General features: G+C 38.2%; 1 protein-coding gene across 3 annotated transcripts in view; it reads right to left on the bottom strand.

Annotated features, from left to right (window-relative positions):
• Positions 1 to 11,994, bottom strand: part of LOC145296833 (ribosomal oxygenase 1-like) — a 71,300-nt gene extending 59,306 nt beyond the window's left edge. Inside the window, exons 1-2 of one of the 3 annotated variants that reach the window (XM_080142945.1) lie at positions 5,063 to 5,174; positions 1,424 to 1,575 (exon numbers count right to left, since the gene is read on the bottom strand). The gene's annotated coding sequence lies outside the window, so the exon portion shown is untranslated. Of the gene's footprint in view, positions 1 to 1,423; positions 1,576 to 5,062; positions 5,195 to 11,879 lie in introns of those variants that run through there. The other 2 variants (XM_080142947.1, XM_080142944.1) reach the window with 2 other exon arrangements.
• Between the last annotated feature and the right edge of the window lie 405 nt (positions 11,995 to 12,399).

The following is a 12,399-nucleotide window of genomic DNA, read 5'->3' as shown; positions in this document are numbered from 1 at the left end:
CGATTAAACCCGGAGCTCCAACTTCTAACGTAGACCCCCCCCCCACTACCAGGTCTCCTTCTCTAACATCAGGAGTCTACGTTCTAATCTTCCAAAGGTTGAAACCCAATTACAGGAGACTAAACCAGACATATTATTTCTAAGTGAAACTGGCATTGGACAGACCATTTCCCTAGATGAGTTCATAATTAAAGGATACTCTAATTTAACTTCCAAATCTGACCCCCAAGATCGTCATGGCATGGAATATGTGGCTATATAAAAGATGGCTTTCCATGTGGTAGGAACATCTCCAGGGAAGATCCTAACTTACCCTATATGTGCTTTTGGGTTGCACTAGCTCAAACTACTGTATTTATATTTGCTCTCTATTGCCCCCACAACAGCGGAGTTACTATCTTTAAAAGCATAGCTGAGAAAATTGACCACGCCCTATCTGCTTATCCTTCAGCTTATATTCATGTCTGTGGAGACTTCAATGTTCACAACGTGGAATGGTTAACTCACTCAAATAAGACCAATGATGAGAGGAGGTTCTGTCATGATTTCTCCATTGCTTATGACCTCACTCAGATTGTTCATGAACCAACCCGTGTTCCCTTTCTCACAACTTGCCCTGAACTGTGTTCAGCTTCTGTTCTGTCTCCACTTGGATCTTCCGACCACTCAGTTGTATCAGTTAAGATAAAAATGAAATGTAATAAGTCCCCAGATGTACCTCTCCATCGTACAGTATACCAATACTCTATGGCTGACTGGGATAGCTTCCGCGCATTTATATCAGATCTACCTCTGCATTCCACGTTTATAAAGGATGTGTCCTCTATAGTATCAGACCTGACAAAATGGTTAATTGTAGGTATAGACCGTTTCATACTCTCGAAAAAATTTCAGCAAAAACCTAACAGCCAGCCGTGGTTCTCTCCGGAATGTGCTGCTGCCATTGCGCATAGAAATCACTTTTTCTATTGCTTCCAAAGTAATAGATGTACTTAAAGCCGCTTTCAGAACTGCCAGCAACCACTGTAAAAAAAGTAAAGAACGTAAGATAGTTGTATGCTCAGTCCGTTAAGTCCAAAGTAGCTGAGCAGCGGCTTGGTTCCCACCAGTTTTGGCAAATAGCAAATAGAATCCTAAACAGAAGCATGTGCTCTATCCCAACTCTCATAAATGGACCTGAGGTTATCTCATCAGCATCAGACAAAGCCAAGAACTTTGCAGCTAATTCTAACCTTTGCGACCAAGACTGCCAACCGCTAATATTTCCTCCTGTATCAGAAAACATGCTATGTGATATACAAATATCTGTACGTGATGTTGCCAAGCTAATCAAAAACCTTGATTCCAGTAAAGCAACCGGCCCTGACGGTATTCCAATTATAGTACTCAAAAGACTTCAACGAGAGCCAGCGCCCATACTTACAAAACTGTTTAAACGTCTTAAGGAGAATTGCTTCCCGTCACCCTGGAAAATCACATCAGTATGCCCCATATTTAAGAATTCAGGTGATCGGTCATCTCCCTCACAGTACAGGCCAATAAGTCTCCTGTGCGTCATGAGTAAGTTGCTGGAATCTGTTAAACAGAGAAATAATCAACCATCTTAGCAAAAATAACCTTCTTAGTGACATGCAATATGGTTTCCATTCTGCTAGATCTACAACAGATGTGCTTACAGTTATATCCCATAGGATTAGCGAATCTCTCGACGGAGGCTACCTTTCTAGGGCAATTGCTCTTGACATATCAAAGGCCTTTGATAGAGTATGGCATAAAGGTTTACTTCACAAGATCTCCAGCTATGGTATAGCTGGAAATGTCTTCTCAATTATTAAATCATTTCTTTCTGATAGGTTCAGAAGAGTAGTGGTTGATGGGCAGAAATCAGAAGCTCACAGTATTAATGCTGGAGTCCCTCAGGGGTCCATCCTGTGTCCTACTCTCTTCCTGATCTATATTAATGATCCTCCAAATCACATACTTACATCATTCGTAGACATCTATGCTGATGACACTACCATTTATGGTAGCACATCTAAGACCATAAATGACCAAGTTCTCTCTGATTCTCTCTCCTCTGACCTTGAGCAAGTGGTACAATGGGGAAAGAGGTGATGTGTTACTTTTAATGCATCTAAGACCAAGCTTTTATCTTTACATCAACGTTCTGATTCCCAACTGGCATCAATTGAAATGTATGGCTCTCGTCTTGGGGAGGCCTCATGTTTTGACAAGCTTCTGGGCTTGACCTTTACTCCTGATATTAAATGGAACACATACATTAAATCCGTTGCCAAGGCCGCTGGAAAAATGGTGGGATTCTTCTATCGATGCAATTCTCTATCTGTATAAGAGCCAGGTACGTCCAAGGATGGAGTACTGTTGCCACATCTGGGCAGGAGCTGCTAGAAAGGACTTATCCTGCCTTGATAGAGTTCAAAATAGACTTTGTGGGGGATGTCCTTTTCTCTTCTCTGCAACCTCTTTCTTACAGAAGAGATGTTGCGAGTTTATCTCTGCTTTATCATTATTTTCATGACAGGTGCTCGGCTGAGCTCCATTCTATGCCACCCCCCCTCGCCAAACCTTCACAAGAAACACCCGTCTAGCAGAAAACACTATCACTAGCTTCCCCCACTCTTTATCTGTGCCTAAACCTAAGCGTAGATTCCATGAGCAAAGCTTCTTTCTTAGAACTGCACGCCTATGGAATTGTCTTCCGCTTTCCAGCTGACTACAATATGGTTGGCTTCAAGTATAACGTAAACAAGTTTTTGATGAGCCGTTCCAAATAAGTTAACAAATTTACCGAATCTCCATTACTAACGGTTACTATATTGTCCAATTTCTACTGTACACTCTTTAACCCTTATCCTCGAGTGGCCTCTTGGCCTTGATAAGTGGTGACGCCTATGTAAAAAACAAAAACAAAAAAAATTACTTTTGATCCGCTAAAATCACATTCGAATTTCCTACGCCATTAACAAAAACAAACATGTCAGCAACGAGGCTTATTGTTTACATTGTTCGTATAGAAAAAAAAAACGAGTTTAACATGTCAATTCGAATATAAGAATTTGGATAAAGCAAAATCTTCATTTGCAAAAATTGGATATTATTAATGGTTCATGCGTGTTTCTAAACAATTCTATAAACTTTTTTGAAGGATACACAACGTAGAATAGAAAAACATTAAAATGATAAATGGTATGTTTTTAACACTTGTTGCCATAATTACGATTAACTGCTTTATAGCGAAATCAATCATGAAATCTGTAATTTTTATTTGATTTCTATTTTAAAACATTGAATTTAAAGTGACACGTTGCTTATTTAGAATAAAACCTACTTTAAAAACAGAAAAAAAAACCTTTAATAAACTTTTATTCTTAACTAATAAAATCAAATTTTATGAGCAGGTACATTTTGAATAGAACAGATAAGTCCACAATAATTCAAACTTGTGAGATCAATCTTGTAATATTAACGATTTCATATTTAAATATCGTAAATTTTGATTTTCTTAATTTAAAAAAAAAGTACTTGAAATAATAACGTTATTATTTAAAAAGCCATTCTTAACATGAGGAGGGGAGGGTGTTTTGTACCTATTCTGTACTTTAATCTTACAATTGAATTAAAAAAAAAAAAAACTTTAATTAAACGTGGAAATACGATTTAAAAAATAGCGCGGATTACTCTCTGCATTATTAGAACCAAATTGGTAGAAGTACAAAATATTTACAAAATACCCTCCTCGTGTTAATGTTATTTCAGTACGCATCGTATTCTGCATAAGTACTAAAAAACCCCGCCAGTTACGAAAATGATTAAAAGTTTTATCGCCGCACTCAGTAGTAGTGTTCATTTTACGCACATGTGCATTTGAAAAAAAGAAAATAAAAGAACTTAAAATTTACGTCGTAAAACAAACTTTTTTTTTTTGACAAATGTCTTGTCTATTTTTTAAATAAATAAAATAAAAACACTGCCGAATAAAGAAAGGAGGAGGGATAAATAACGACAATTTATTATTTAACAGTTATCGATTCCTGGCTGGAATAATGTGTGCACAAGTATGACTAAACCGGCGTTGCCTGGGTGGAACGCTGTGAAACGATAAAATAAATAAATAAATAAATAAAATAAGAATTAATCATGTTTACATTTTTTGGTGATAGTGCAGAGAGTGATCCGCGCTATTTTTTTAAATCGCATTTCCAATTTTAATTAAAGTTTTCTGATATGTTTTTTTATTCAATTGTAAGGTTGAAGTATAGAATAGGTACAAAACACCCTCCCCATATTAAGAATGGCTTTTGGTAAATTTATACAAATACCGTGACAGCGAATTAGTAGAAAAAAATGTACCCTAACCCTAACCCAGTTTTCAGATTCGTGTTCAGCACACCGAAACGTAACAGAATACTACGTAAAAGATTTTACTAATTCGCTGTCACGGTGTTTGTATAATAATACCTGGCTTTTTAAATAATAACGTTATTATTTACGTCCGGATCACTCTCTGCACTAGTACCCATTTTTTAAAGAAATGGTTTAAATTTTTAGTTTTTTTTATATTTTATTTAGTGCTTGTAGGTAGTGATATGAAATATGGCACATGAAATAAATTAATAGAAAAACTGATAATTTATGTATCATCAGACAAATTGTAGGTATCTACGCAAAAATTACGGAAAATTATCGAGTAGAATTTTAATTTTAATGAATATTCAATTAATAATAAACTAAAAAATAATTCATCGTGTATTTATCAAAGTTACGTATAGGTAAAACAGACAAACGGCCTCCGATCCGCAATGTAGTATCTGTTCTGTCCTGTTAATGAAGAAATACTTTTTTTTTTTTTTTTTTTTTTTTTTTTTTTAACTTGTATTCAACCGGAAAGAAACAAAACACAAATATCAGGCGACTAAAAAGTAAAGTTTTAAAACTCCATCGAACAGAGAAAGAGAAAATGTCGACTGATTCAAAACTATAAAATAAATACAAAAACAAACTATTTTCAAAATGATGAAAAATAATTTCTTCTTAGACTTACTAATTGAAAAGCACGTGCAGTAGATAGTATTTTAATTTCCTGGGAGCAAGACTAGAACGGTGAAATATAACGGAATTTAAAACCGACACTAATTATATCCCCTTGGCAAAAGATGGCGCCACACAAATAACAGAAACCATCCGGAGAAAGCATTAACGCTAATTTAAACGGGGGGAGGGGGGAAGAAATATACTTAAGTTTTAAAAAATAAACCTGCAGAAAAATCTTTACGGTGTACGTACCCGTCACGTAACGAAAATTTCATATTTCAAAAAGTCACGTACATTGATAAAGTGGTTTATTTTTTTATAAAGACAATCATTTTTGGCGCTTCTACAGAATTGGGACGAGATTTTTTATTCGATAAATGGCGTTTTCAGATTAAAAAAAAAAACTATGGTTTCAACTGATTTTTTGTTCAATTCTAATAAGTTATAATGGTAACTTTCAAATTATGCAGTCGAAATTACCTGAATATTACTGAATTATTAAACAAAACAACTTTAATCGTGTTAGGTGAAAATTGCAGCCATCTTGTTTAAAGCAAAACAGAAAATTACCTCCCTGTGTCTTACGATCGTTTTCATCAAATTCTATTTTTAATTTTCTTTAATAAATAATTTTCTACATTATCGATTTTCGTAATTTTTGGATATAATCATCTTAAAAATATGAAGAATAGGGCAGTCTCTTGCAGTTAAGTCCCGGCAAAGTTCGACAACTCTAGAAGGGTCACATCAGTATTATACACCGTCAAATCACGAATATTACGAATTATTAGTTTTAAAATATAAATAAAAATTATTAAAGTTTTAAAATAAAAATATGCGGTGTTCTGACACTTTATTGCCGAAATTGGAGACGCCATTTTTTTTCACGCACTTGCTATACAAATCCAGGGGAGACATCATTATGGCCGAAAGAATAAATTTACCAAAATTAACATTTATTACTTCCGGAAGCATTAACTATAATTATCATTTATTACTTCCAGAAACTTGGTAAATCGATATTGTTGGAGAAAATGAATCTTGACAATTCAAAAAAATGTTTAAAATTATTTATGTGTTCGGACCCCCCCCCTAAAAAAAAAGCTATTTTATAAAAGTCCAATGTTGCTTTAAAAGTAAATAAAGAAAGTGAAAGAGAACATATATCCGTAATTGTTTAATTGGAAATGTTTCGATTTAATTAATGAGAACAGGAAAGTTTTTCATGGAACATTTTTTTTATTAAAAACAGAAAATTGAAATGACATATGTAAAAGACCAAGATATAATAATACCCTAACTCGCTACAAGAAAATAATGAAACGAATAGAATTGAAGGAAACAAAAACTCAATTGATGGATAAGATAAACGTCGTTTATTTACTGTTGAAAGAATGAATGTTTTAGATGTAACATGTGTTCATATCCGCGCAGGTGTAACTCTCGTTCGTTGCGGAACTGGTGTTGTAGAAAGAAGAGGAAATGTGTGTTCATCTCAAGTTCGGGACACTATCGTTTGTTCGCGCGTGGGAAGAGAAGTGAGTAATGTAATAGAACGAGAAATGGCAGTCCATCGTGTAGACAAAGAAAAGGATAGAGGGTTGACGTCAGTTAGCAGTCAGCTATGCGAAGGTGTTCTCAGGGACCAGTAGTAGATAGAGAGAGAAAGAGTGAGAATGTGTACGTACGGTCTGTTAGCTCGTGCTCCATACATAGTCGTAGGGGATGTGACATGCGCGAGCGTGCGCCTTCCTTTCGGGAGGCGGCTGGTTAGCCGAACCTCTCAGTTCGAGAGCTAATCCGAAAAGAGTTGGAAACAGCCTGTCTCTTGCTTTTATAGGTGTTTCCGGTGTGTCTTTTGCGCATGTGTGGATTTCCTTTGAAAGGGGAAGTGATGTCGTCCATGTGTGCGTTTGTGTGTGAGTACATGTGTGTACGTTAGCATGTGTGTATATACACGTGAATGTGAGTGTATGTACGCGAACGTGAATATATGTACGTGTGTGGACGTGGGCACGTATGTTTGTGTGCGCGTATGTATGCGACAAGTAATATAGCTGGAAATGTGAACGTGTTTTTGTGTGAGACTAGGAAAGGCTCGCGCACATATTCATAATAGTTTAAACTGGGCGAGAGCCATTTGAAAACTAATACAAAACCAAAACATTTATTAGTTTTTTTTTGTTTGTTTATTTTTTCGTGTGTGCGTGTGTGTGTGTGTGTGTATTTTTTTTTTTTTCCAAACAAATAAATAATTTAAAACATTTTTTGGAATTATCAAGATTCATCTTCTCCAGTAATATCGATTTACCAAGTTTCTGTAAGTAATAAATAATAATTTTAGTTTAATTTAACGTTTCCGGAAGTAATAAATGTTAATTTTGGTAAATTTATTCTTTCCCTTTCCGGAAGCAATCGTTCGGCCAAAATGATGTCTCCCCTAGATTTGTATAGCAAGTACGTGAAAAAAAATGGCGTCTTCAATTTCGGCAATAAAGTGTAGAAGCACCAAATATGCAATTAATATAAAATATATTATAAAATTAATATAAAAAAAAATATGAAAATTTGTTCCATTCCCATCTAATGGAAGAGTTGTGGAGACGGCATGAGAAAGGACACGCATTTCCATGAATTATTAAAAGCATAAGACAATAATACACTTTTTAAGAAATGTTTCATTTTCAAAGTTGTTTTATTTTGTATATTATCGTAGCACCGACGTGAAGTATATCAACATTAACAATACATAATGAATAAAAATGCACAAGACAAAATAACATTATAGATAGATCGGCAGACGGTACGTCTCGTAGGGAAAGATCGTCTCCCGGTCCTTTTATTTACAAAAGAACAGATTTTAAGACTGTCGCGCCCTCTAGTGGTAGTTCATTGAAGTGCAAGGGAGATAATCCGTAGTTCATTGAAGTGCAAGGGAGATAATCCTGTCCAATATATTACATCCCTTCAATCTTACTCTGGATCACGAACATAGCCTTCAAATTTTTTTGGTGGTCTCCGAATACGCCCTGACTTGCGAGAGGGTGGTGATGCCGATTTTTCTACCACTGCTGGAGTCTCTGCAACCTCTTCCATATGCCTGCTCTCAGGTATTAAACTTTTTTCAGGACTGTCGGGTGTGCTGGAAACTTCAGGTGTGCCGAAACTCTCAAGATTCTTTGCAGCATTATCAGCTTGTATCTCAGGCGTAAGTTCCACTGCTACTGGTGATGAGAGTTTCACAAGCTGGTCCACATGCCTCCTTACTAGCCCTCTACCGGTTTCCACTTCAAAATTCACTGCTCCCAACTGTCTGGTAATGGTACCTTCAATCCATCGCTGAGTAGATCCATAGTTACGCACAAGCACAGGATCGGCTACTTTAAATTCACAGAGCGGCACCATTACCTTGCTCCCCCTTTCCATTTTATTTTTTACATCCATAGCCTTGTATGTGTCTGGCTTTGCCAAATGAAACGCTGTTCGTAACTGCCGTTTGAAAATCAGCTCGGCAGGAGAAACCCCAGTTGATGAGTTTGGAGTTATCCTATAAGTGAATAAAAATCGGTTCACCTTGGTTTCAAGTGTTGCCTTGCCGTCTGTATTCATCCTTTTAAGCGCTTCCTTGAAGGTGCGTACACTGCGTTCTGCTAGTCCATTCAAGGAAGGATGGTAAGGAGCTGTGAAAATGTGCCGAATTCCATTAGCATTCATGAATGCTTTGAATTCTTCACTTGTAAAACAGGGACCGTTGTCACTCACAATTAATACCGGTAGTCCATGAGTTGCGAAGATCCCTCTCAATTTTTCAATTGTGGTCATAGCAGAAGATGATTTTGTAATGCAAACTTCAGTCCACTTTGAATGAGCATCCACTACTATCAAAAACATGTGCCCCAAAAATGGACCCGCATAATCTAAATGGACTCTCTCCCATGGTGAACTTGGATATTCCCAGCAATGAATGGGAGCCTTGCGGGGGTGGCTTTGATAATGTATGCAGGTTCCACAAGCTTTACCGGCTCTCTCAATATCTGCATCAAGATTTGGCCACCACACATAGCTGCGAGCAAGGGCCTTCATTCGCACGATCCCTATGTGTGTCTGATGTAATTGCTGCAACACTTTTGTTCTGAGTATAGCCGGAATTACTACTCTACTCCCCCATAATACGGTACCATCTTCACATGTCAACTCTGTCCGTTTGTTGAAGTAGGGGTTCATTGCCGTGTCTGGAATACACCTACTCCAGCCATTCAGGATGTATTCGTACACCCGACTCAAAGTAGGGTCTCTTCTTGTCTCCAATCTCACTGCCGCCACAGTCACTGGAGCATCAACCAAGTTCATCATGTGTATCCTGTTAGAATTAGGTGTGACATCTTGCTCCTGCACACTGATTGGAAGACGACTGAGGCAATCTGCATTTCCATTAAGGGACCCGGCACGATACTCCAACCTGTAATTATAGGCAGCCAGAAATATGGCCCAGCGTTGAACTCTGGCAGCAGCAAGAGAAGGAATCGGCTTGTGTTCAGCAAACAACCCCAATAACGGTTTGTGGTCAGTGAACAACATAAAATTATTCCCATACAGATATTGGTGCAACTTTTTCACCGCAAAGACTAGGGCCAGCCCCTCCTTCTCAATGTGCGCATAATTCCGTTCTGCCTCAGCCAGCGTTCGTGATACGTAGCATACTGGTTTCTCCCTTCCATCTTCCATTTTGTGAGCCATTACAGCTCCCAGTCCATAGGGAGAAGCATCTACTTGCACCAGAATCGGTCTAGATGGATCAAAATGAGTTAAAAGAGGTGCAGAACACAGCATTTTCTTTGTTTCTTCAAAAGCCCTGGTTTGTCCAGCACCCCATATCCAGGGAGCATCCTTCCTCATTAAGTTGTGAAGCGGTTCAAGTATAGTTGATAAGTTTGGCAAATGACTATGATAATAGTTAAGTGCCCCTAGGTAGGCTCTTAATTCTGTGATGTTTTGCGGTCAAGGTGCCTCTGTCATGGCGGCTACTTTGTCTGGAAGAGGCGCTATGCCTTCCTTACTAATTCTGAAACCCAGATAGGTCACTTCAGGAAAGAGAAACTTGCACTTACTTCTCTTTAACTTTAATCCGGCCTTATCTAGAGCAGCAAATACACTGTATAAATTCTTCAGATGACTACTGTCATCACTACCTGAAACCAGGATGTCATCCACACGCACCTTGCAAAAAGGAATGTTCTTCAATCTTTTGTCCATCTCCCTTTGAAAAATCCCTGTAGCACTGTGTACCCCAAATTGTAGTCTGGTGGGCTGGTATAATCCTTGGTGAGTGTTTACTGTTAGCAGTTCCTGGGTTTCTGCATCCAATTCCAGCTGCTGATAGGCATGGCTCAAGTCGAGCTTGCTAAATTTTTTACCCCCTTTCAAAGTAGCAAATATATCTTCTGTCCGAGGAAGAGGGTAATAGTCACATGGTGATGCCCGGTTTACTGTTTGTTTGTAATCTCCACAGATCCGGATGCCTTCATTATTATTTTTGGCAACCGGTACAATGGGGGCAGCCCACCTAGAGTATTCCACTCTTTTGTAAATTCCCTGGTTTTCCAGGCGATCTAGCTCCTTTTCCACATCCGCTTTTATGACATAAGGTACTGGTCTTGCCCGACAAAATTTGGGACTCACCGTTTTATCAATGGGTATTTTGACCTTAAAATCCTTTAAACACCCCATTTCCTCACTGAACAGCGAATCAAATTCTTTTAAAAGCCTTTCCAACCTCGAAGGGGAATCTTCCTGGTATAAAGGAAACATGCTTCTCCAATCCAGCTTTACCTTATTCAACCAGTTGCGGCCAAGAAGTGTCGGTACATTACCTTTCACCACCAGCAAAGGTAGTCGATGCTTTAACCCTTCCTGGATTACTTCCACGTCTGTGGTCCCATGTGGTTTCACTAATTCACCAGTGTATGTTCTCAACTTGACATGGCTTTCCTTTAGATCACGAACTTGGCCAATTTTATTGAATTTTTCTAGGCTCATTACTGTGCATGCAGCTCCAGTGTCCACTTCCATGACCACTTTCTCTTGATTAATTAGCAGTTCCACTAATACTGGTGGTGTCCGAAGGTTAGCAACTGTGTGCAAGTCTAGCCTTTCCATACTTATTTCCATTTCTTCACAACAATTTTCCTCCACATTGTTCACCATCCTGCTTTCCTTACCTCGTGTTGCGGAGCTAGGAGGCCTGCTCTCTTCTTGCCTACACTTCCGACGAGTATGCCCTATTCGCCTGCATTTAAAACATTCCTTATTTTTAAACTGGCACTTGTCCGCTTGGTGGCCAGTGCTTCCACAACGATAACACTCTCGTTTTAATGGTAACCTGTGTACGGACGTTTCACTTCCACTCGTCTGTGCTCCCAACATCAACTTGGAATATTTCCTTGCCGATTCCATAGACACTGCTATTTCAATGGCCTTGTGCAAAGTTAGCATTCTTTTGCCCAGCAAGCGCTCCTGTATCTTCTCATCTTTCACTCCCACAACCAAACGATCACGTATGTGTTCATTTACTTTTTCTTCAAAGTTGCAATGTTCCGACATTTTTCTCAGTGTGGCCACATATTCACTAATGGACTCACCTTCTTGTTTGTCTCTCGTGTTGAATAAGAAACGTTCATGTATCTCGTTGGGGGCCGGCCTGATGTGCCTCTCCATCAGAATACATAGTTCTTCAAATATTTTCTGCTCTGGCCTGTTTTCGGCTAAACCCCTGAGAATAGCATAATATTTTGCTCCAATAACCGACAAAAATATAGCACATTTCTTACCTTCATTCAACACATCATTGGCAGTAAAAAAAAACTTTACTCTCTCAATATAGTGCGACCATTCTTCTTCCGCACTATTCCATTCTCCAATGGTGCCTAATAAAGGCATTTTTATCCGCTACTCGGCAACTTTCCTCGTTCAATTTGTTGTGGGTGTTCGCTTTTAATTTTAAATTGTCTTGTTACTCCTCCGCATTATTCGTTCCTCGTCGCCAATTGAAGTGTATCAACATTAACAATGCATAATGAATAAAAATGCACAAGACAAAATAACATTATAGATAGATCGGCAGACGGTACGTCTCGTAGGGAAAGATCGTCTCCCGGTCCTTTTATTTACAAAAGAACAGATTTTAAGACTGTCGCGCCCTCTAGTGGTAGTTCATTGAAGTGCAAGGGAGATAATCCGTAGTTCATTGAAGTGCAAGGGAGATAATCCTGTCCAATATATTACACGACGCATGTGCGTCGAATCTACTCAAAACAAAATAATGGGGGCTGCCTTAACAGTAAAACCCAG

This window comes from Euprymna scolopes, chromosome 17 (genome assembly GCF_053919585.1).
Source record: "Euprymna scolopes isolate OS-2025 chromosome 17, ASM5391958v1, whole genome shotgun sequence".
Taxonomy (NCBI): Eukaryota; Metazoa; Mollusca; class Cephalopoda; order Sepiida; family Sepiolidae; genus Euprymna; species Euprymna scolopes.
This window is presented reverse-complemented; position numbering and strand designations above follow the sequence as displayed.